General features: G+C 38.1%; 1 protein-coding gene across 2 annotated transcripts in view; it reads right to left on the bottom strand.

Annotated features, from left to right (window-relative positions):
* Positions 1 to 26,547, bottom strand: part of INO80 (INO80 complex ATPase subunit) — a 135,726-nt gene extending 109,179 nt beyond the window's left edge. The window contains exon 1 of one of the 2 annotated variants that reach the window (XM_042942375.1): positions 26,501 to 26,547. The gene's annotated coding sequence lies outside the window, so the exon portion shown is untranslated. The remainder of the gene's footprint in view (positions 1 to 26,500) is intronic. The other variant, XM_042942374.1, reaches the window with a different exon arrangement.
* Positions 26,548 to 26,927: the final 380 nt, after the last annotated feature.

Here is a 26,927-nt window from a genome sequence, read left to right as displayed (position 1 = left end):
AGATTGAACATAATCTCCAACAAAATCACACTTTTCTTTTTCAGAAACTGACAAGCTAATTCTTAAATTTATATAGAAATACAAAGAAACCAAAATAACCAGAGTAACTTTGAAAAAGAACTGGGTTGAACAACTTATGCTTCTTGACTTTAAAACATATTAGGGGTGCCTGGGTGGTTCAGTTGGTTAAGTGTGACTTCGGCTCAGGTCATGATCTCACAGTTCATGGGTTCGAGCCCTGCGTCGGGCTCTGTGCTGACAGCTCGGAGTCTGGAGCCTGCTTCGGATTCTGTGTCTCCCTCTCTCTCTGTTCCTCCCCTGCTCACACTCTGTCTCTCTCTCTCACTCTCTCAAAAATAAAGATTAAAAACAAATTAAAAAAAAAACATATTAAAAAGCCACAATAATCAGGTCAGTGTGATAGTGGCATAAGGATATCACATAGACCAACAGAACAAACCTGAAAATCCAGAAATAAACCTATACATTTACAATCAATTTTCAGTGAAGGTGATAAGGTGGTTGAATAGAAGAACAGAGAGTCTTTTCAACTGGATATCCACTTACAAAAAGATTAATTTAAACCTTTACCTTACACTATGCATAAAAATTAACTCAAAATGGATCAGAGACCTAGTAAACCCCAAACTATAAATTTTCTACCACAAAACACCAGGAGAAAATCTTCATGATCTTGGTTAATCAAAAAGTCTTTGGATAGGACGTCAAAAGCACAATCCATTAAAAAAAAATGCTGATAATTAGGCCACAAAAATTTAAAACTTTTGGAATTCAAGCAGTATTAGCAAAAAGATAAAAACAAGCCACAGGAGAAGAAAATATCTGCAAGTTGTGTATCTGATAAAGGACTTGTATACAAATATCTAGTTATAAAGTCATGGAAATGCAAAGTATAACATAGAGAATACAGTCAATAATATCTTAGTAACAGTAACAGATAATGACTACAGCCAACAGAGTGAGCACTAAGTAATGTGTAGAAGTGTCAAATCACTATGTTGCATACCTGATGCTAATATAACATTGTATATCAACTATACTTCAATATAAAAAATAATTACATGAATATTCATGAAAAAGCTGTAAAACTAATGAACAATAAATTGCTGTGGAAATCTAAAAAAAGTAATAATAATTTTAAGATGATATCCAACTTTTCTATGTATCCTCTAAAGATCTGCCTTCTCTACTTCAGGGAATCTTTTAAGAATAAAACAGTAAGTATATGTGAAAAGGCTTTATAAGAAATACCAGCGTATTGGGGCACCTGGGTGGCTCACTCAGTTAAGTGTGCAACTCTTGATCACAGCTCAGGTCGTGATCTTGCTTTCAGGAGATCAAGCCCCATGTCGGGCTCTGCACTGACACCATGGAGCCTGTTTGGGATTCTCTCCTCTCTCTCTCTCTCTCTCTCTCTCTCTCTCTCAGCCCCTCCCCTGCTGGTGCCCTAAGTAAATTAAATTAAATTTTTTTAAAAACGCCAGAGTATTTTCAAACAGTGTATGTTCAAATATTCAGAGTTGGAAGGGATCATAGAGATTATGTAGTCCAACTGGGTCATTTTACAGATGAGGAAACTAAAACCATAAAGATTAAATAATTTGTTCACAATCACTGAGCTCTTTTGCAGAGCCATGTTTCCTGGTTCCTAAACCGGTCTTTTTTTAATCTCAGCAAACTGTCTCTCCAGACAGGATCTACCACTCAGTTTGCTCAGGTTTATACTTTGGTGTTAAGAAGAACACAATCCCAAGAACCAAATATTTTCAAAGCACCAATTCTTCAGAGTATAAAAATAAATAAACACGTTTTGAAAAAGCAAGACAACTTAAACAAAATGCACAAGGATTACAGGTGACTTTAAAATTTTACTTGCATTATTTGAAATATCTTTCTAGAAACCATTCTTGCTCACTGAGGTGCAGGGTTTTGTAAAAGCATTAACAACTAGGATTTATGTTAAGCTAAACAGATTAGTCCTTAGTTCAAGGTCAATAAATGGCCAATATAAGCTGTCAATAACCACCATTTTTTAACTGATTTCATTACAAAGACACTAACACAGAATAACAGGTTAATAGTAGAATAGCCTTACCTAAAGTTCAATTCAATATTGTTTTTAAAATTTAGACTTAGAATTATTAAAGAAGAAATGGTCAATAGGGCGCCTGGGTGGCTCCATCAGTTAAGTGTCCAACTTCAGCTCAGGTCATGATTTCACGGTTCGCGAGTTCGAGCCCCAGATCAGGCTCTGTGCTGACAGGTCAGAGCCTGCAGCCTGCTTCAGATTCTGTGTCTCCTTCTATCTCTATCCCTCCCCCACTTGTGCTCTGTCTCTGTCTCTCAAAAATAAATAAATGTAAAAAAAAAATTTCTTTTAAATAAAAAAAAAAAGAAACGGTCATAATTTTTAGTTGAAATAGCCAGGCAACAAATTAATCTGTTTATAGTGTTTGCATGTTGGAAGAAAACCCTTTTGGATGCTAGGTTGAAACTACTGTGTGTTCACTCAAAACAGAATCTCACTGGCAGAATTTATAACAAGGGTGGCAAGGCTTGAAGCTCATAAAGCTAAGATTCTGAACTGTTCTGATAGCAAAAATCTTCACTATATAACCTATTTAATCTAAACTTTGTATTCAGGTGAATTATATCAGGAAGTGTTACTAGGTTTCAATGGGGGGGGGGGGCGGACTTGTAGCCACAATATATAAAGAACTCCTACAACAACTCAGTAAGAAGACAACTAAAAAATGGGCAAAAGACTTTGAATACACATTTCACGAAGAAAGATACACAAATGGCTAATAGCACATAAAGATGCTCAACATCAAAAAAATGCAAATCAAAATGGCAGTGAACCACACTATACTCACCAGAATGGCTATAATAAAAAAGATAGATTATAACAACTGTTTGGGAGGATGTGGAAAAACTAAAGTCTTCATACACTGCTGGTTAAAATATGTAATACTACAGGGGCACTTGGGTGGCTCAGTCAGTTGAGCATCTGCCCCTTGATTTCAGTTCCGGTCATGATCTCACAGTTCGTGGGTTCGAGCCCTGCATCGGACTCTGTGCTGACACTGCGGAGCCTGCTTGGGATTCTCTGTCTCTCTTTCTCTCTGCCCCTTCACCACTTGCACTCTCTCTCCCTCAAAAGAAACATTTTTTTTTTTAAAGTAAAATACTATAACCACTATAAAAAACAGTTGGGCACTTTCTTAAAATTTTAAACATAGAGCTACCCATATGACCTAGCACTTCTACTCCTAGTTATTTACTCAAGAAAAATAAAACCACGTGTCCACCCACAGCTTTTAATGTGAACATTCAGTGGCATTATTCCTAATAGTCAAAAAGCAAAACAATCCAAATGTTTATCAACCAGTGAATAAACAAAATACATATCCACACAATGGAGTATTATCAGCAATAAAAAGGAATAAACAATTGATACATACAACAACATGAATGGACCTCAAAAACATTATGCTGAGTTAAAAAAAAAAAAAGGCCAGACAGAAAAGACCACATATTATAGAATTCCACTTACATGAAATATCCACCAAAGGAAATCTATGGAGTCTGGAAGTACATTAGTGGTTGGCTGTGTATGCAAAAGGAGACTAACTGCAAATGGATATGAGACTTCTTTTTTAGGGAAAGTGGAAATGTGCTAAACACATGCTGTATTGTTGGTTATACAATTCTGTAAGTTTGTTTAAAATCAATGAACTATACATTTAAATGAGGTAAATTTCATATGTAAAATAGCAGTCTTTGTTAACACAAAGAGAAAAGAATGTTAAAAGTTCTTTTTTATAAGGTTTTAATAGGTTCTACTTTTCATTGTGGGAACTAACATGCACCCACTGCAAAAGATTTCAAGGAAACGCTTTTAAAAATACAGCAAAATTCTCCAAGAGAATATATGTAATTCATCTTGATGTACATACATATAAATTAAAGTATATAAAATTCCTAATTGGCCTCTTCCTAAGGTTTTACTAAAAAATAAGTGATCTCATTGTGTCTGGCTAGCTCAGTCGTTGAAACATGTGACTCTTGATCTCGGAATTGTGAGCTGGAGCCCCACATTGGGTACAGAGATAACTTAAAAATAAAATCTTTAAAAAAAATAACTGACCTTATGTATTTATTTTGGCTGATAATGAAAATGGTCCTAATTAAGGAGGTTTGCAAGTATGACTACAAAGTAATACTGGGTGATTCAAAAAGAACTATTTTCAAATATAATTCCTCAGTAACTAAGCTGTACACGAACAAGAAGTCAAAACCAATTTGTCCAAGAAAGACCAAAGTTACTTCTATTACAATGCTCAATAATATGTGGCCCCATGTGACTCCCAGTATGCATCAATCCTGTAGTCTGATTCTCCCAGTATGACTTTGTAAAATATCACCATTGATGGCAGAAATATCAAGCATGATGCCCTCTCTTATTTCCACAAGTCTAAAAAGGAGAAGTTGCTACAAGTATGAAGTTTCTGACATATCTCCACAAGAAGTAGTCTTATCATGATACCTGGAAAGTAAGGGAATATTTTTAAAGTGTTCAATTAGATTCCTTTTATTGTGGTAAAATATACATAACCTAAAATTTATCACTTTAATCATTTTTAAGTGTTCAGTGGCATTAAGTACATTCACAGAGTGGTGCCAATCATCCATGAACACCATCCTCCATTAGTTTTTAATCGCCTTTAAGATTGGTAGCCTCTCTATTCAACCCAAATGCCTTGGCCATCTGTTAAAAGGGGCTTCTCTGAGGCACCTGGCTTGCTCAGTCAGTAGAGCTTGCAACTCCTGATGTCAGGGTTGTTAAGTTCAAGCCCCACACTGGGTACAGCAATTACTTAAAACTAAAATCTGGGGGTAAAAAAAAGCAGCTGCTTCTCTAATAACCTATACTTTCATCTCCTACATTTGTCTCTTATTCTCCACAAGGAAACAACAGGGCCATGCTAACCTGACCCACCAGCTGTTATCCAACTTCAACAGAGCACAAGACATTTCTCAACAACCGTTTAACCCACCTCTTATCAATTGTTTCTCATTCTCTACAAAGACTATTGCAGTTTCTCTCCTCCTCAAAATTATAAACTCATTCTCTCTTTCTTGGAAGGGCTTGAGGAGCAAATCTCTCCAATCTTTTCTATTCCACTGTAGTTCATTCTTTTCTGTACTTTTTCCTTGTAGTATTTGAGTCACAAATAAAAGCCGCAAAAAAAGACTGTCAGTCTACATTTGTTAACTCTTCAGTCAAGGTGACTCTACATACTGATGCACAGACAGGACTACTTCATTATGTCATCCACTGTGGGTCATGCCCATGCAGTCACATTTTAAAATACATACAATACACATATTATTATAAGTTACTTTATTTTTTTCCAATGTAGTATAATTGGAGCATTATACTGCCTTTTAAATTTATATACACATAGGTGCGCCTGGGTGGCTCAGTCGGTTAAGCGCCCAACTTTGGCTCAGGTCATGATCTCATGGTTCATGAGTTCGAGCCCCATATTGGGCTCCATGCTGACAGCTCAGAGCCTGGAGCCTGCTTCGGATTCTGTGTCTCCCTCTCTCTGCCCCTCCCCTGCTCATGCTCTGTCTCTCTCTGTCTCTCAAAAATAAATAAATGTTAAAAATTTTTTTAAATTTATATTTACATATAAATTTATATATACTTTTATATAAAATATTATCTGAAGATTTCATTTCAGGATAGAAAAGAGAATACTATAAAGCATTTTCATAAAAAGGGAGAGTTGGGTCTGAAAAGGATGAAAGACCCACTCTCTCTGATAAAGCACTATTTATCAAAATGGATAAACAAAAGTCAATATTGTTGGCTAACACTTACTTCTGGATACTCTCCAGGTCTCTGACAACTTCTTGGACTAATCCTTCCTTCCCTCCTTAATGGAAACTTTATTCTATATGTGGAGTCTACTACAGTTCTGTCATCTATCCTTATCCTTTAGAAAATCTCACCTACTTCCAAATTTGGATTAATACCGCTGTATATGGCTGACTTTCTAGCTTCCATCTTACAAAGTACACAATCCACATTTCTAGATGCTTGTTGGATTCTATCCTTGATATACCACTGAACCCTTCAAACTCAAAACTTCTCATCTGCCCCTATACCAGCTAGTTCATCTGTCTTTCCTATTTATACAACAGTTAGCTATTCAGACTCAAAATCTGTCAATCATTTTTACATCACTCTCGACTTCTCTGTTTACAATCTCCATGTCTACTTAATTCTTCTCTAGGGATGATGTCTGGAATCTGTCCTTGTTTTCATTTAGGTTCTTATCATCTCACACCTAGATTACTGCTTCCTAATTTGGCATCCCACCTCCAGGTTCTTCTCGCTCTAATCCATCCTCACAGCAACTGCCAAATTAGTATTCCCAAAACATTGCTCTGATTATGTTGTTATCCCTCAACAGCTTTCCAAAATTCAATAAAGTCTAAATTCCTCTGCCGGAAATTCAAAGACCTTTATCATCTGGCTCCAACTTACCTTTTCAATTTAATTTTTTACTACCCTCTTACACTCCAGACAAGTTAAGAATACCCTGAAGATGTCTCTTAACTTCCCGTCAGACCTATCCCAATCTTCAAGTGTTCTTTAAAATTTATCTGACCACATACTGCCATTTCAAAGACTGAAAGGACTATTAATATATGCTGTTAGAGCCAATTCACCATTGATTGGCCTGCTTCATACCCTGAACTCTGGCTCTTTAAACCTGGTTATCCTCCAACTGGACTCTGATCATACTTCACAAGCCCTGACTACAGTTTGATATCCATGGTAAAGTGTCTACTCCTAAATCATGCTCACATACATCATATTTCCTCACCTGTGTACCCATGTGTGATCCCAGAATGACTGCTTTGCACTAGTTACTGCAATGCCTTTATGGAAGCTGCCTTGCCTTTGTCCTACAAATTATGTTTCTGTAGGAAAAGTCTTACCAATATGAACCAAAATCCTTCAAAGACAAAATGAAATATCTCATTGCAGGAAACACTCATAGATTATTCCCAAGTAAGACTATTCTCTCTTCTCCGAAGTTCTAAATGGTTGAAAGCCTGGCACTTACATGATATTACAGTCTACTTACTGTATACATGCATGCCTTATTTCTCTTCCTAAACTATAAACTATTTGAGCAAATAGTCCCTATCTCATGAATCTATTTTGGTTCTAGTATTTACAAATGACCACATTAATTTGCTTTTTCATGCAAATTAAAAATCAAAGGTCAAAGCTACAAAACTCTAGTTCTTTTTGTTGTTGTTATTTATTTATTGAGCAGGAAAGCATGTGTGAGCGGGAAGGGGGAGAGAGAGAGGGAGAGAGAATCTCAAGCAGGCTCCGCGCTGAGAGCATGTAGCCTGACACAGGGCTCAAACTCACAAACTGTTAGATCATGACTGGAGACGAAATCAAGAACTGGATGCTTAGCCAACTGAGCCACCCAGGAGCCCCCAAAACTCTATTTCTGCTACATTCTACATAAAGATCATCTATAGTCCATGACCATGTGAGGCCTCTACTCCATCCTGGACACATGACTTGGGGGATGAAACCTTGAATAAAACAAATGAAAAGATACGAAAGTAGTCAAGTAATAGAAAGTTAAGCAGAATGGGTTCAAACATTCATTATCCACACTTGCTGAACAGGAGAATGCATGTACTAAAAATCTTTCAGGCAATTCCACACAAAAATAATCTCAGCCAAGAGAGGTTGATAAGAGGTAAGAGGTAAGAGGAGAGCAAGGTGTTACTGCCAGACAAGAATCTGAAGGATACCTGCACCAAATGCCAATGCTAACCAGAGGACAGGATTTTTATCTTCTCCCAAATGATAAGCCTGACAAAGATAACTACTTGGAGAGAAAGTCACCCTATCTCTAGATGGAGATGAGCTAAGAAGCACTGTTCAAATGATAGCCTAAACAGCTTTTAGTTTGGTTTAAAAATTTTTTCTTTCAATTTTTAAAGAGAGAAGAGTTGGCTTTTTACCTTTTTGTCTAACAGCAATGGTAAGAACGTGATATATAATGACCACTTCATAAAGTACTACAAACTGCAATGATGGCCATTAACAATTATTTGTCTTAAGACCTACCCATTTAAACTTTGCATGCTCAAATCTATTTTCACCTCTGATTTCCTCTTTATAGACCATGCCCAAAATTGGTTTCATACCAATCATTTGCAGAAGCACTTCCCAAAGTTTGCCTCTCTGAATACTAGGATCAAGATTTTGGAGCACCTGGCTGGCTCAGTCAGTACAGTGCACGATTCTTGATCTCAGGGTTGGAAGTTTGAACTGCATGGTGGGTACAGAGATCACTTAAAAATAAAATCTTTAGCAGTGTCTGGGTGGCTGTCAGTTGAGTGTCCGACTTCAGTTCAGGTCATGATCTCTCTGTTCATGGATTTGAACCCTGCATGGGCTCTGCACTGACAGCAGGGAGCCTGCCTGGGATTCTCCCTCTCTCTTTGTCCCTCCCCCACTCACACTCTATCTCTCCCAAAATAAAACGAACTTAAAAAAAAATATATAATAAAAAAATTTTAAATAAAGTCTTTAAAAAATATATTAAATGTCCATTAATACTGAAAATATTAAAGCATTAAAGTTAGGCCTAAGATTTTTTAGTCTTCAATATGCTAATGTGCTCATAATCTCTCTCTAAAAGGCATTCCAAACTTATTTGACTTTTTTAGCAAAATACCAATCAAAATAGCTCAAAGAAGACTAGATAGGGCATCAATGATTCAGTCAAATATCTAAATAAAGAGTTCAATTATATCTGCCTTTAAGAAGTAATTCCTAAATTTACCAAAACTAATACAGAAAAGGCCAAATAAAGTTATAATTCTTAGGAACAGAACTATAGCTATGAAGCATTTGCAGGACTAAAGACAGCCTGTAGGTTAACAGGCTGTAGCTTATACAAAAGGCCAAACATTAAGGGAACAAAATAACTGAATTTCCCACCTCAGCTCCCCTATAACTCAGACACTCTATAGCCCAAACTAGTTGTGACTGAAAGTGATCTACTGCATCAGATCCACAGGTTATACTGATAATTTGTAGGACTATGGCACAAATAGCAGGACCAGGCCAAGTAAATGAACTTCGTATTATTTTCATAAATGGAAATAAGACCAAAAAGAAGTGAGATATAATTTTCATATGAACATTAAGAGTAACATTTCATTCACTCAGGCATTCAATTGCTGAACTTTAAAGTGCAGTGTAGAAAAAGTTGTTTCCTTCAGAATTCAGTTTAATAGAAGAGATAAGACTCAAATAACAATAAAAAATACACTTGGGAAGTCACTTAAAAGATATACAGATAATGTGCCACTGGAGTTTAGGAAAAAAATGATTATTTGTTGAGTGTTAGATCACGTTAAGTGTCACAATAAATTTGTCTCCAACTATAAATTCTTGGGAAGAAGAGTCCTTTATTCTGAGGTGGATAGTTTTCCTAAAAATTTGGAAGTTAAAATATCCTTATTGTAAGCCATAATGGTGATATTAGTGTTTTGTTTTGTTAAATGTCCTTACTTAGAAAAAAAGAAAAAAAAAAAGGGCCAGCATATCTGTCAGTCCCTAAAATTATTTGGAAATTTTACTGGACCAGGAAATCCAAATTGCTAGGAACCAATCACTGGCTTAGCTAGTTGACCTCTGACAAGTGGGACATACAGACTCACTTCTGGGCTCTGCCTTCCGACAGTCATGACTTTCAGCTAATGCACTCTGGTGGGTTTCGGGCTCCCTATTCCAAATGTGGGGAGACTTGTCCTGGCCTAAGCTCTGCCCAGGAATGTTTTAAGGACACATTTTAAGAAACTAAAGACCTTTAGGAAAGGAGGAGTTTGATAAATATACGATATTGTGGCTCCTTTATAAAAAAACAAAACAAAACCAAAAAAAAGGTGGGGGTGCGTGGGTGGCTCAATCAGTTAAGCATCTGACTCTTGATTTCAGCTCAGGTCATGATCTCACTGCTACTGAGTTCAAGCCATGTGTCAGACTCTGCACTTATAGCATGCAGCCTGCTTGGGATTCTCTCTTTCCCTCTCTCCCTGCCCATCCCTCCAACTCAAAATAAATAAACTTAAAAAAAAAAAAAAAGGAATGTGTCACTCCTGACTGTATTAGTCATTAGTTATAAATATCTATATCTTTGATGAGGAAACAGCAGATTAAGATATGGAAGATTCTGAGGCACCTGGGTGGCTCAGTCGGTTAAGCGTCTGACTTTGGCTCAGGTCAGGATCTTGTGGTTGGAGAGGTCAAGCCCTTGTGGGGCTCTGTGCAGACAGCTCAGAGCCTGGAGCCTGCTTTGGATTATGTGTTTCCCTCACTCTCTTCCCCTCCCCCGCTCCTACTTTATCTCTCTCTCAAAAATAAATAAATATTTAAAACAAAAAAATTTTTTTTAAGATATGGAAGATCCTTCTAAGTATTTCCAACCAACAGAACAGAAAATGAGTAATTTGACAATCATATAAAATTTAATACTTCCAACTTCCCACCAAAAACAAAAAACAAAAAAAACCAAAAAACAACCAGGTCAAATGGCTCCAATGGTGAATTGTATCAAACATTTATATGTTTTTTTATTACTATCAATTAGTATCAATGCTTCACAAACTCTTCCCGATCACAGAAGAGTAAAGGACAATTGCCATGTCACTCTATGTGGCCAGCACTACCCTGATTCCAAAGCCACCCAAAGACATAAGAAAACTACAGACTAATATCCCTTATAGAAACAAAAATCTTCAATAAAATATTGACAAATGATTCTAGCAACATATAAAAAGGATTACACATAATTAACAAGTAGAATTTATCCTACAAATGCAAGGTTTGTGTAACATTTACACATCAACCAATGCAGTATATACCACATTAATAGAACAAAGTATAAAAGCCACCTAAGCATTTCAATTAACACAGAAAAATGATGTGACAGAAGCCAATACCATTTCAAAATAAAAACACTCAATAAATTAGAGATAGAAGGAACTCTCTCAATCTGATAAAAGGCACTTACAAAACGCTCACATCATTCTAATGTGAAAGAATGCTATCTCCCTTAAAATCAGGAATAAGACAAGATTGCCTACTCTCACAACTCATATTCAAAACTGTACTTAAAAATAAAATTAGGGGTGCCTGGGTGGCTCAGTCAGTTAAGCATCCGACTTCAGCTCAGGTCGTGATCTTACAGTTCGTGGGTTCAAGCCCCTCATCAGGCTCTGTGCTGACAGCTCGGAGCCTGCAGCCTGCTTCAGATTCGGTGTCTACCTCTCTCTGCCCCTTCCCCATTTGGGCTCTGTATCTGCCTCTCAAAAATAAATAAAACATTAAAAAATATTTTTAATAAAGTAAAAATCAAATTAAATAAATAAATAAAATTCTACTTAAAAGTTCTACCCAGAGCAATTAGGAAAACAAAACAAAACAAATAGCATCCAGCCTGGAAAGAAGCAAAACTATTATTTATAGATGACCTGGGGGCACCTGGGTGACTCAGTCACTTGGGCTTCCCACTTCAGCAAAGATCATGATCTCACAGTTTGTGGGTTCGGGCCCCACATCGGACTCTGCTGACAGCTCAGCCTGGAGCCTGCTTCGGATTCTGTGTCTCCCTCTCTCTCTATCCCTACCCTACTCATGTTCTCTCTCTATCTTTCAAAAATAAAATAAACATTAAAAAAATTTATAGATGACCTGATCTTATCTAAATAGATAATCCTAAGAAATGCACTAAAATATTATTATAACAAGCTCAGTAATCGTATAATGTACAAGATCAATATACAAAAATCAATAATATTTCTATATACTAGCATTCAACAATTTGAAAATAAAATAAAGAAAATAATTCTATTTACAACAGCATCAAAAAGAACAAAATACAAGAGTGCCTGGTTGGCTTGGACAGTAAAGCATCCAACTCTTGATCTCAAGGTTGTGAGTTTGAGCCCAATGTTGATTGTAGAGATTACTTAAAAATAAAATCTTTAAAAATACTAAAACAAACAAAAAAAAAGCAAAACAAAAAAGCCAAAATACTTTGGAATAAATTCAACCAAAGAACTACAAGACTTATATATATACTGAAAACAAGACATTATTGAAAAAAATTAAAGAACTACATAAATGAAAAGATATCCCATGGTTCTTGGATCAAACGATTTGATATTTTGAAGATGGTAATGTATCTAGATTAAATATAACACCTATCAAAATCCAAGCTGGCTCTTTTGCAGAAATAGATAAGCTGATCCTAAAATTCATATGGAAATACAAGGGACCTAAGATAGTCAAAACAATTTTGACAATAAAGAACAAAGCTGGAGGGCTCATATTCCCAATTTCAAAACTTACTACATAGCTGCAATAGTAAGATTTGTGGTATGACATAAGGCTAGACATACAGATCAATGCAACAGAATTCAGAGTCCAGAAATAAACCCTTACATTAAGAGTTAACTGATTACAAACAAGGCTGTCAGGATAATTCAATGGGAAAACAACAGCCTTTTCAACAAATGGTGCTATGATTAGAAAAGTCACATGCACAAAAATGAATTTGGATCTCTTTACACACAAAAATTAACCCGGGAGAGATCACAGAAGGAAAACATAGGGATAAATCTTCATAACCCTGAATGAGGTAATGGTTTCTTAGATATTCTACAATAGCAAAAGCAACAAAAGGAAAAAAAGATAAACGGGATTTCATCAAAATTAACTTTAGTGCTATAAACAAAACTATTAAGAAACTGAAAACCCACAAATGGGAGAAAAGATTTCCAAATCATGTATCAGCTGAGGGAGTGATATCCCAAATACGTATTTTCATAGACTCTGTGCATTAGTACAGGCATCCACACTGTGAACCAGCGGGAACTATTCTGGTCCTAAGACTTCCAGCTGCTTCTGGTATTGCATATGATTCCTTACTTACCAAACAAATGAGAAGATAATGTAGAAAGATCTAGGGTTAAGAACAGTCACAATGAGACATAACCAACTAAGAGAAATGGGGATTACTTAGTTTGCTCCTTTTAGAATATATTAAATTGTTGCTTCCCATAAAATACTAGAGAGTTAGGAAAGACATTCTTGTTTATTTTATCAGTAAGGGATACTAGTTAAGCACAGCATATGTTATGGGAGCTTTTAGTATCTACCTTAGACTGGGACTGGAGGAGCACAAAAAAATACTTTTAAGGGACATGGCTAGAAATTGGATCCTAACTGACTGTAAAAGAGAACATGTACTAGGATCTTTTGGAGTAATTCTGGATGGGCTTGGAACTTCTCAGACTTCCATGAGAATCCTGATTAAGGTTATGACATTTGTGTGAGAGGGAATTTGTATTTTTATTTGGCATGGAGTTGCAAATGGGGCCCTTAAGCCTGATTACATATTACAGTATTTGCAATGCCTTCTACAGACTGATTTTTTTTTAATATTCTTGTAAACTGATAAACAATAAAACCAAGGAATGATTAACAATTTTAGAAGTTTTTAATTTTCATGAAGTCACTTTATCAATATTTTCTTTTATGGTTAGTGCTTTTTGTTTCCTAAGAAATTTTTACCTACTCCAAGGTGACAAAGATTTTTTTTTTAATTTTAGAGAGAGTGTGGGAGAGGGGCAGAGAGAGAGACAGAGAATCTTAAACAGGCTCCACGCTTAAATTGGGTTACTTGTTGGGGTGTGGTGACTCAGCTGGTTGAGCGTCTGACTTCAGCTCAGGTCATGATCTCAAGGCTTGTGTGTTCGAGCCTCGCAGCAGGCTCTGTGCTGACAGCTCAGAGCCTGAAGCCTGCTTCTGATTCTGTGTCTTCCACTCTCTCTGCCCCTCCCCTGCCTGTGCTTTGTCTCTCTCTCAAAAATAAATAAGCATTTAAAAAATTTTTTTTAATTTAGGTTACTTGCCATTTTATTACTGAGTTTTTAGAGTTAAAATGTGTGGATGCCTGTACTAATGCACAAAGTCTATGAAAACTGCTCCTCTTTGGTTTCCTTTTTTAAAAGCCACAAACAAGTAAAATTGACAAAGTTAGCAAAATATCAAGAAATACAGGAGGGGAAATAATTCAAATACCAAAAGAGAAAACATAAGTCTGCACAGGATAAATATTGATAAGAAACTGAATGAAATTCTCATTTAAATCATTTTTTACCTATCCAGTAAAATTTGTATCAATCCATTAAGCTGAAATAAAGGTTCCAAGTGACTATTGTGCTAAATCAAAACTATTAAAATATCTTTCAGCAATTCTGCAAAAAAATAATTGGTAAAAAAAAGTTTTTCATGAACATTTTGAGAAAGAGTAATCTGGTTTTGTAGGGTAGTCATTTCCTGCCCACCATATTATACAATTCAACAAAAAATAAGCTCAATGGCTCAACTGAAAAACATTTCTGCATTCACTAAAATGTTTCAGTGAAATGTTCCAGTTAATCGTAACCATTAAAAAAGCTCTTGGAGAGCCCGGGTGGCTCAGTCAGTTGAGCGTTGGACTTCGGCTCAGGTCATGATCTCACGGTCCCTGAGTTCCAGACCCGCGTCCGGCTCTGTGCTGACAGCTCAGAGCCTGGAGTCTGCTTCAGATTCTGTGTCTCCCTCTCTCTCTCTGACCCAACCCTGTTCATGCTCTGTCTCTGTCTCAAAAATAAACATTTATATAAAACAAACAAACAAACAAAAAAACTCTCAAAACCAGCCTCAGTTGAAAGCAAAAACTCTAGTTACAGAATGATGGGAAGAGAGGACGAGGGACCTACACTGAATAAGAGCACACTAGCATGGGGGGCTTTTCTGTCTCAGATGCTTTCCTAATACTAGCCCATTTAATCCTCACAGTAATTAAAATCTTACTCTCATTTTAATATTTTTTTACTTTTTAAGTTCATTTTTGACACAAAGTGTGAGTGGGGGAGGGGCAGAGAGAGAGGAAGAGAGAGAATCCCAAGCAGCCTCCACACTGTCAGCACAGAGCCCAACTCCGGCCTCAAACCCACAACCCAAGAGATCATGACCTGAGCCAAAGTAGACGCTTAATCAACTGAGCCACTCACACTCCCCAAAACTTATTCTCATTTTAGTTAAGCCAAGTAATTTGCCCAAGCTAGAATAAGAACTCAGATCTATTATTGGTTAACACCAAATTCCCAACTCTTTACCACCAGACTGCTATAAGAAAAACAAAGAAGCCTCGTGATTTGGGTGACCATACCTCCCAGCTGGTTTGCCCAAGACAGAAGTTCATGCCTACTGTTTGTCCCTAAGCAAAATTACTAATAATCCCTCTCCTTTCACTTTCACAAGTATCCACCTTTGAACAATAAATTTTTAGTCACCCTAACACATGGTAGATGAGAAGTAAATCAATCACAGAGCAATCTTTTAAATAAAATTCTAGTTGAACCAAAACTTTCCTTTCAGACCATCAAATATTCACTAAGAGGTTATCATATACCAGAAAATGAATGAGAAGACTTGTCCTCAAGGAACAGAGGCAGACAGAGCCCTCTACAAGCAGGCCAGAAACAATCTGCTCAAAGGGATCACTGCAAGAGCCTGAGAACAGTCTAGCAATTTAACAAGCCCAGAGTTTACCCAAAGCACAAAGTTTCAGAAATAATTAACACCTGCATTTTAAACTTTTTTTGTAAAGAGGGAGAGAGCATGAGCAGGGTGAGGGGCAGAGGGAGGGAGAGAATCATAAGCAGGCTCCACACTCAGCACAGAGAAAACGTGGGGCTTGATCCCACAACCCTAGGATCATGACCTGAGTCGAAATCAAGAGTCAGTCAACTGACTGAGCCACCCAAGCGCCCAACACCTCCATTTTAAATAGAATGAAAAACCCCTGGCCAAAAAAGGAAAGACCTTTCATAAATCTCTAAAAAGACAAAGAGAAAATATTTTGGCCTACCCCACAGGTCTAGTGTAAGAAAAAATGCTTACCCACATTTTCCCTTTCCTAGTGTTCTTCATTAATGAAATTGGACTACTATTATGCCAAAATGAAGTATGTTACCAAAAATAAAAAATTTAAAATGCATTTGATTTCTTCTAGAAAAGTATGATTTCAACTTCCTAGAAGAGTATCTTCACCAAGATAGGGAATAAACACCTTATCAGAATGGAAAAAAAAAAAAAAAAAAAAAAACGCCTATTACTGCAACTGCCTCTATGGAGTTCCATAGTATAAATAATAGAATCTTTAGTCAAACAAGCTCAACCCCCACTTATTAAGCATTTAGGGTTTATATATTACTAAATCAAAAAATCCAAAAGGGAGGAAATGTTTCCTGAGGTATCGAATGGACCTTTCCACATGGTAACTTAAAAATTTTTTTTCTGGGGTGCCTGGGTGGCTCAGTCGGTTGAGTGTCCCACTTCAGCTCAGGTCATGATCTCACGGTTTGTGAGTTTGAGCCCCGCATCGGGCTCTGCGCTGACAGCTCAGAGACTGGAGCCTATTCCGATTCTGTGTCTCATTCTCTCTCTGCCCCACCCCTAAACATGCTCTGTCTCTCTCTGTCTTAAAAAAAGTAAATAAAACATTAAAAAAAAAATTTTTTTTTTCTAATGTTTATTTTGAGAGAGAGATAAAGAGAGAGAGGATCCAAAGCACGCTCCACGCTGACAGCAGAGAGCCCAATACAGAGCTCAAACTCAGGAACTATGAGATCATGAACTGAGCTGAAGTCAGATGCTTAACTGACTGAGTCCCTCAGGAGTCCCATTCTTTTTTTCTTCTAGTGAAAAACACCCAATCTGAACTAATAACATTCATCACATTAAAAATTTGAAAACAGGGGCACCTGGGTGGCTTAGTCAGTTGAATGTCCGACTCTTGATTTCAGCTCAGATCATGATCTGACAGTTCATGTGTTCGAGCCCTGTGTCAGGCTCTATGCTAACAGCACAAAGCCTGCTTGGGATTCTCTCCCTCCCTCTCTCATTCTCTGCCCCTCCCCCCCAAAATAAATAAACTCAAAAACAATTTTTTTGAAAACAAAACTGAAGAGATCTTACTGAAGAACCAGTGATTTCAACAACTTTTACAGTTAGATTCATGAAGACACTTACCTATTCCAGAAATGACATAGATGAGAAAAAAGATGCTTCCATATGAGAGAAATTAAAGGACAGAGATCGACAACCCAGAAATCTTAACAAACTCAGTTCGTTCCTCAGCAAAGGGAAGACAGCATTAGCTTAATAGTTACTCGTGAAAAAGAGGGATCCCTCACAAAGTGCTGGGAAAATTTAGCTATCAATTCCATACAGTTAATTCTTCATTATCATAGGAGAGATGGTAAAAAGTCATTATTGAGAATAAAAAGTAAAAGACATCCAGGGGTGCCTGGGTAGCTCAGTCGGTTGAGCGTCTGACTTTGGCTCAGGTCATGATCTCACAGTTTGTGAGTTCGAGGCCCATGTCGGGCTCTGTGCTGACAGCTCAGAGCCTGGAGCCTGGAGCCTGCTTTGGATTCTGTGTCTCCCTCTCTCTCTGCCCCTCCCTAGCTTGTGCTCTGTCTCTCAAAAACAAATAAACGTAAAAAAAAAAAAATTTTTTTTAAGAGACATCGTCCATAAACAGCCAATATTTCCAAAATTCACAATATTTAGTTTTCTTATACTAAAAGTCAATTTTCATTTTGGAAGTGACACACTAACAGAGAAATTCTGTGGAGCTATGTTCTCCAAAGAAACCTGAGAAACCTAAGTTCGGGTAATTCATCTTAGGGACAAACATCTGTAAATAAGCACGAGTTGAACTATATACTAAATTATAAATTAATCTTGCTTTTCAACCGTTAAACATTTAAGTCACTTAGGTGTGTAATGATTTCATTAACACTAAATACATTTACTCTCACTCTCTTCATTATACAGTCATTATACAGTATACACAGTCACTATACAGTCTACAGTCAATTAGAACAAGGTAGGTATGTTTACATCAAACTATGTGCTCAATAAAACACTTGTTAAATTGAAGTTAGACTTTTTCCTCTCTTCAACAGAAGCCTGGGGGGGTGGGAAGGGAGACTTAATTACAAACAATTCCAAATGAGATTCCAAATTTTCTGACCTTGTATCAAATACTACTGTAACAAAGAGACTATATACACATTCTTTTGAGAGCTATGTGCCAAATATTTTATACATACATGCACTTTATATTTGCATGAATTCATTTAATCCTTTTATGACACAGGCACTATTATAACTTCCATTTTACACAGCCAGAAGTGGCAGAGCCAGGTCTGAAATCCAAGAAGTCTGACTCCAAAGTCTCACATACTTAAACTCCAGTATTGTCGCAAGGACCTCAAGCAAACCAGAGGCTCCTGGGGCATAAAAATATGTTAATGGAGTATTCTAAAAGCAGGATATTCATTTATTCATTTAGTTACAACATTACAGACTTGGAAATATTGATTTTATATTATGAGTTATAATCCAATGCTGCTTTGTTTACTTTGCTGCTCAAATCGTACCAGTTTTGGCCATTGAGAGTTCTCAGCAGGCTCCCGTGCTCCTCTGACTTATCCTTATCATGCAATTGTGTTGTTGTGGTGATGGGTGTTAGAGTACTTCCCTACTTTCTGGCACTACAAGATGTTCCAGGCTCATCTTGTATATTTCCTGCCCAGTCCTATAATCAGTCATTTCTCCAAGGAGCTCTTGTTCCTTGTATTAAATAACGACATTATTCACAATTGATCTATGGAGTCAATGCAATTCCAATTAAAATACCAATTAAAATTTCGGGGCACCTAGTTGGCTCAGTCAGTTAAGCATCCAACTTCAGCTCAGGTTATGATCTCATGGTTCAAGAGTTTAAGCTCCTGTCTGTTGTCAGCACAGAACCTGCTTCAGATCCTGTTTTCCTCTCTCTGCCCTTCCCCCACTTGTTCTCGTTCCCTCTCTCTCTCTCTCTCTCTCTCTCCCTCTCCCTCAAAAATAAACTTTTTAAAAAAATGGTATTGGAAATGAAGATCTAGGTACTAGGTGTTGCTACTGGGTTTCCTTCAACCTTCTCAGCGGACACAGCACAGAAATATATGTGGGTATAAATCCAAGCATGTATACATACACATACATGACTATTACAATATGTAACCATCTGTGTTAAGCTAAAAATATGAGTTCATGCTGATGTCCCCAACTCCAATCTATTACCACATGAATCATTCTAGCCTCCGTCCCTTGCTTATCTGTAAATTCACACTCTAACAGTGAGAAGAAACCTGTCTCTTGCCATCCATTTAGTTAATTGTTCAATTGCAATATACATGTATATCAGTATCAGAATTAACCTGCACCTTCATGGGATACAACTTTTATCAATTAGACTACAGTGCTTATGTGCAATTCCTTTTGTCTTAGATTCCACTCACTTCCAAGTTTACTTAGGTCAGCACCTCCCTTCCATTTTCAGTGAGGCTGTTTCATATATTTCAAACACAATTAAATTCTCTTGTCACAGTCTGCACTCCTTCCTGGGATCTCTCTACCTCCAAAATGATTTTTGTTTTATTTGTACACATTAAAGTTTACTTTGCGCTGTAAAGCCCTATGGGATTTGAAAAATGCATAATGTCATGTATCCACCATTACAGTATCCAAAATAATAGTTTTATCAAGCAGCACTTTAACTACCGGGGCACCTGGCTGGCTTAGTCAGAATATGCACCTGCTGTCAGGGTAGTGAGTTCAAGCCCCACACAGGATATGGAGCCTACTTTAAAAATAAATTACAAAGTACTACAATCTTCTAAGGAAGCAGCATGGTTGGGCAGAGAAGCTGAAGTCAAAAACTGTAAGTTTAATGCTATCAACAAGCCACAGATAGACTTTAGGACTATCAGCTATCCCCTCAAGGTTCCAACAGCTTCATTATAAAATGAAGAGTTCACTGAGATGATAATAATATATAACATTTATAGGGGCACCTGGGTGGCTCAGTCGGGTTAAGCGTCCAACTTCAGCTCAGGTCATGATCTTGTGGTTTCGGGTTCGAGCCCCGCATCAGGCTCTGTGCTGACAGCTCAGAGCCTGGAGCTGCTTCGGATTCTGTGTCTCCCTCTCTCTCTCTGCCCCTCCCCACTCACACGCTGTCTCTCTCTGCCCCTCCCCACTCACACGCTATCTCTATCTCAAAAATAAATAAAAATTTAAAAAGTTTTTTAATAAAAAGTAATAATATATAACATTTATTAACACTATGTGTCAAGGATGGTGCTAAGCACTTAACAGGTTATCTTATTTATTTCTAAGAACCATATCAAGTAGATACTATTATTATCCCCATTTAATAGATGGCATTAGGCTTTATACTAACTTGCACAAGATCTCCTAGCCAGAGTTGTAAAGACTCTGGAGCAGGAGTCAGGACAGTATGGCTTGCATATCAAATCCAGCCCACTGCCCTTTTCTTATTCCTGATAGATAAGAATGTTTTTTACATTTTTAAATAAGTGAGGGAAGAAAATCATTATTTCATGACACATGAAAATTCTATGAAATTAAAATGTCAGTGCCCATAAATGAAGGGCAGAGTTGAACAGCTCCAACAGAGAAGGTATGACCAGCAAAGCATATGATTTATTTGACCCTTTACAGAAAAACTTTCCTGAGCCCTACCCCAGAGCCTGGTCTTCTGTTATATTCTAAGAATGATTCTAAAAAAGGCAAACTATTACTAACATTAGAATAACATGCAGGACAGAAATATTTTAGACCCTGAACTAAAATATGTCATGTTGCAAAATACCACATCTCTGAGTTATCTTAAATATTGACATCTAGTGGTATTCATTACATAAACACAAAGGTTAATGCATTGTAACTATTTTCTTTATTGGTGTATTTTTTCCCTGCCTTATCTTAAAAAAGATTTGAGACTCTTCCTACTCAAAAAAGTTCTGATTTCAACACTTTACAAACTAAAATTTTAGATTAAGCTAATTAAACTGTCAAAAAAGAATGTTACTTGTAATTACAGCTAACATTTGTGGAGAAACTATGTGCCAGAGACCATTCTAAGCAATTTACTCATTTATTTCTCACAATTACCCTCTATGAAGCAGGTACTATTACTCTCCTAATTTAACAGATGAAGACAGTGAGGCTTAAATAGCTTTCCAGAGATCATACAGTTAATAAGAGAGTTAAAATTCGAACTCAGGTTATCTGGCTCTAGGATCTAGAAGGGGCTCGGTATAATATACTGCCACTGGATTACAACGCTTCTGTTAACAAGGTAGAACAGGGCCTTTAAACATATGAAAAGAATGTATTTTTTTTTAAAAAAAGACAAAAAAACTACTACTAATTCCTATCAACAACTCAAAAGAAATATTTAGGTTTATACTTACCCATGGCACCTAGAGTTTGCATAACCCTGTGTTTATCTTTGCAGAGCCCCTCTGTGCTCTCCACACATATACATACAAGTGGATTAATTCTCTTGTACATCCCCAGAATCTACCACAGTCCCTTGAGTGTGGCAGATGCTCAACAAATTGTTGGGAAAATCAAAAAGCACTCATTAGGTGTTCAATGAATATTTATCTAATGAACAAAATAAGGAGTTACATAAACCATTAGGTACAAGCATCATCAAATGGCTTGCTGACCTGAAATGAACTAGGACTGGATCATAAAAGTCTCTGGCTTTATAACCATAACATTGTGTCTGGTTTGTTCTTGAACCTTAACCATCTTCCTTGCTAGTAAGTTTCATAAACAAACCACTCATTATACACCTGTCAAACAATATTCATCCTTCAAACTGATTCTAATTTTCCAGGATTATAATGCATGTTTTTATCTAATTCAATTTAATCATAGTCCATCCCAGTCTTCATCATTTCAATATGGAGTCAAATTTCTTTATCTTCACATGTAAGCCCTACCATTGCCTTCATCATTTATACTGCCATTTTCTGGAAACTTCCCTCCTGTTTATTTTGACATTTTATTTTTCAGTAATCTCTAAACCCAATGTGGGACTTGAACTCACGACCCTGAGATCAAGAATCACATGTTCCTCCAACTGGGCCAGTTAGGCACCCCTTAATTTATTATTTCTTGAAGTGCAGCAATTGAAATCCATTCTATAGTCTAAGAGTAGACGTAACTGTGGTTTTGTACCAAGATAACACAGTCCGTTTATTTTTTCATGTCTTTCCAGGGAATGACTAACATTTTGTCGGCCTTTCTGACAACACTCAGGCAACATTCTCAGGAATAAACTGAGCACCTGAACATCCTTTTTACCATATTGATGTTTACTAGCCATTTCTCTGTTCTTGCACAAAACTGTGAAAGATTTATCCTGTTTATTCTACTTAGCTACTAACCTCTTACACAAAAGAGCTAGCTGTCACATACAAACCCAAAGGTACCTTATTTGTTCTTTTACAAGAATATCCTTAGTACCATTATCAAAAGATGACTCTATACTTGAATAAGCAGAGACAATCCCATATACCATACAGGTTGTTCCTACTACATAGTTTCCTTTCTCCCAAATCAAAGCTAAATGTGTATCATAGGGGATCATAGGGAAGCCAGGGTGGTTCAGTCAGTTGAGTGTCCGACTCTTGATTTTGGCTCAGGTCACAGTATCACAGTTCGTGGATTCAAGCCCCAAGTCAGGCTCCACACTGACAGCATGGAGGAGCCTGCTTGGGATTCTCTCTCTTTCTCTCTGTCCCTCCCGTGTTTGTGCTCATGCTCACTCTCTCTCAAAATAAATAAACTGAAAAAAAAATTTTTTTAAATGAATGTATGGGGCACCTGGGTGGCTCAGTGGGTTAAGAGTCCAATTTCGGCTCAGGTCATGATCTCACAGTTCGTGAGTTCCAGTCCCGCATCAGGCTCTGTGCTGATACCTCAGAGACTGAAGCCTGCTTAGGACTGTGTCTCCCTCTCTCTTTGTCCCTCCCCCACTGGTGCATATGCTCTCTCTCTCAAAAATAAATAAACATTAAAAAATTTTTTTGAATAAATATATGTCATAGCTTTTGGCGTATTTCCTCACAGACAAAAATAAACCAACATTCATCAATATGCTGTCTTACAGTTAACATGTCATTTAATCTCAGAAGTGAAAATTATTATTCCCATTTTACAGATAAGGAGAACTGAAACTCAAAAATGTTGAGTAGCTTACCCAGTGGTTAAGTGGGACTCAAACCCAAATCTTTTAGTCTAAAAACAATGTCTTTCCATCACATTACCAGGTTTCCCCTTAGCTAAACTATCACTTGCTTTTCCCATAAGAAGTCATGTTCTTGAGAATATGAATTTAAGAGTCCGCATCCTACTTCTTGTTATGGAAACCACTTATCTATGCATCCAGGCCTCTCTAAGACAAAGGCTTTCTTAAACTAGGGTCCATAAACTTGGATGGGGAAAAATTCACATTCTTATTTTTGCTAAAATGTAACTGAAAATAGCATTTCTTTCATTTCTGAATGTAAGCAGCACACCCCAACTTTTACTATTTGTTTCAGTAATAAAAAGCGTATTTCTTACATCATAAATACATGAACTATATTTTATACATTTAAATGTCATATTCTGAGAAGGTGTTCACAGGTTTTTTTAGACTGCAAAGGGGTCCAGGGCACATAAAAAATATTAAGAACCCTGCTCAATAGACTGTCACGCAGGCTGTCAAATCCTTGGGCAGTGAAGGTTTATAAAATCACGTCACACAGTTGATTCACAGTCTTTTAGTCCCTTAAAAATATGAATAGCATTTAGTTCCAATGATTTATTTACTTTTACTTTTTTTAAATGTTTATTTGTTTTTGAGAGAGAGAGAGTGGAGGACAGAGGATCCAAAGTGGACTCTGTGCTGACAAGAGTGAGCCCAACACGGGGCTTGAACCCCCAACCGCAAGATCATGACCTGAGCTGGTTGGACACTCAACCAACTGAAACAGCCAGGCACTCCCCCAATGATTTTTTAATATCTGTCAATTACATTTATAATTACTGATCTCCTACTTCTGACCTAACATATATGGAAATCTCTCTTATGTATTTATTAAATCCAGGCATTATACTTTGTGATCTTTTCAACCCTAACAAACCTACCACATCATGATTAGCAAGTGAATCGAATGCTTCTATAAGTGAATTTCTAACTTAATGTAAGCCATAGTCTGAATGTTTGTGACCCTCTCCCAACCATCATATGTTTAAATCCTAACTCCAAAGATGATAGTATTAGGTGGGACCAGAGCCCTCAAGATTAGGATTAGTACCCATAATAGGTATTTAGTATTACCAACTCTTCTCATTCTCTGTATGCTACGGCCTATCATGTCAAAATGTTTATGCTTAAGATTCAACTTTAAAACTTGCCAACTTTAAAACGTCATTTTCCCACACAAATTCAATTTCCTATTAAACCTATCCCATTCTGAACTCTCGAAAATTCATTGTACCCCAGCACTTACATTTTGTGTGAACTTGTATATTGACACGTTAAACCTCGAAGCCAGTTTTAATCTTCTTGAGGGCAGCAAGATGTCTATTATTGCCTCTCTAGCCCCATGTCTACACAAGCAACAGCGGTCAAAAGCTGTTATGATACCTTTCCTTGGTAGTACCATGACAAACTCTTATTACATGAAATCATAACACCATAGCTTATTGTCTGTTGCTTAGACTCAATCAGATGTTCACCTTGATGTACTCAAAACTGTTTTTTATCAGTCATAAGCTTTTCTAATCACGTTTGTGCTCTTTACAGTTACCTATTAAAAGACACGGATCTTTGAAAATTAGTTTGGATTCTTCTGAAACAAAATAAAGAGGAAAAGAACACAGTAAACTAAAATAACAGAATTTAACCCTTAAAAACACAAATTTACTTTATTATCTAGTAAGGTATGTGACTTTTACCACATTTAATAACCTCAAATTGTTGATTTATAGGAAGAGCTTGAGAATTTCAAGCATAAAACACAAAGGGAATGGATTATTACTGGCAGCAAAAGGGAACAAAGTCCTGATACATGCTACCACATGGATGAACATTGAGAGCATGTTAAGTGAAAGAAGCCACTCACAAAGAGACACATACTGTATGATTCCCTTTATACCCAGTATCCAGAATAGACAAATCTACAAAGACAGAAAATACATTAGTGGCTCCTAAGGGCTACGGGAAGGGTTGATGGGGTAGTGACTACTAAGGTGGCTTTTTGGGGTGATGAATTACATAGAGTTGAAAGATGTACAATTAACTCTGAATATATTAAAAATCACAGAAGTGTACACTTAAAAAGCTTGAGTCTTTTGGTATGTGAATTATATTGCAATAAAGCTGTTGCCTGAAAATAAAACGCCACCACTAGCAAACCAGAATGAAAACCTCCTTGGGAAAGGCAATCATGAAAGTCACTGACTGGAAAAGTAAGCTGTTACCTGTGATTTTAGCAAAGTCAACCTCGTAATTTTCTCCCATTCCTCCCAACAAGTAACCTGCTAATTCCATTTCCCATTCCTACCAACAAGTACCCGAACATAAAACTAGGCAGTGTATGTATGAATCAAAGAATTTGCGAACAGTTGGCTGCAAACTAAAATAGTGAGTGCATTCTTAGGCTCTATCACTCCTAAACTGTAGGGGGCTTCCACCCTCGCTGATTACGGAAGTAGTAGTTTTCTTCAGCTAGCTCAAGAAGGAATGTCAAAATAGGATGACACTTGCCTGGACACCGTACAAAAGCCTGGACACCCTACAAAAGGACACACAATGGGTATCCCCTACGCACTCCTAAGTATGTGCACGTGTTAGGCTGTCCCCACCTAACACCAACAAGCAGCACGCACCATTCACCCACATCCCAACTTGCTCCCCATAAACTGACACACTATCAAGCTCTTAGATCTCATTTGTTTAAGAGGACAGATAAAGACCTCACGAAGTCCCCACTCGAGCCTAGCCCCCGCCCTGACCCACCCCACCCCCAAACCCACACACGTGTTAGCCCGACACCGCCCCACCGGGTCCCACGTGCACCTGGTCTAACACACTCCCCACGTGTGGGCGCCCCACGGGCTTCCTCGGCTATCTGAGGTCACCGCGTGACCCCAGGCCTCTAGAGGTATAAAAGGGGGAAGGACGAGGCCCAGGTCCCTGAGGTCCCAACACTACGGGGAGTGTCCACACCCATCCTCCCTATTAACCCCAACAAATCCAAGGGCCGGGGGCGACGGCCCCTTTAAGACGCGGCCCAGTCGTCGCCCGCAGAGAGGGGCGCAACGGGGCCTACACAAATCCCCCTCCGTTCGCCCGCCCACGTCAAGTCGCCTCACCTCGGGCCGCCGGGCCCCGCCGCCGCGGCGGCGGCGGAGGGGGGGCGGGGTGCGGGCGGGGTCCGAAGGGGGGGGGGTCGCCCCGCCGACGGTGGAGCCGCGGTTCGCTCTCTGAGGCTGTGGGACGGTGACTGCGTTGGGCGTGGACGCTCCTAGCTCGCTCCCTCGGCGGCTCCTGGGACCCCAAGATGGCGGCGGCGCTGAGGCGGCTGCGGGCGCTGGGCCGGCGGCGGCGGCGGCCACTTTCACTCACTGAGAGGAGCGGAGCAGGGACACGGGGAGCCATGGCGGGGGGGAGGAGAGGCGCCATAGCCAGGCCAGAACAATCGAGCCGCTACTCAGCTAGCTTACCCCCGCCCCGCCCACGCTCACTGTTCTTCGCCAGCCCGTGGCCTCTCGCAGTGCCGCTGCCGTCGGCCTCGTGCAG

The sequence above is a fragment of the Panthera leo genome, chromosome B3, assembly GCF_018350215.1.
Source record: "Panthera leo isolate Ple1 chromosome B3, P.leo_Ple1_pat1.1, whole genome shotgun sequence".
NCBI classification, from domain to species: domain Eukaryota; kingdom Metazoa; phylum Chordata; class Mammalia; order Carnivora; family Felidae; genus Panthera; species Panthera leo.
Note: the sequence above shows the minus strand (reverse complement) of the source record. Positions and strands in the feature narration are given on the sequence as shown.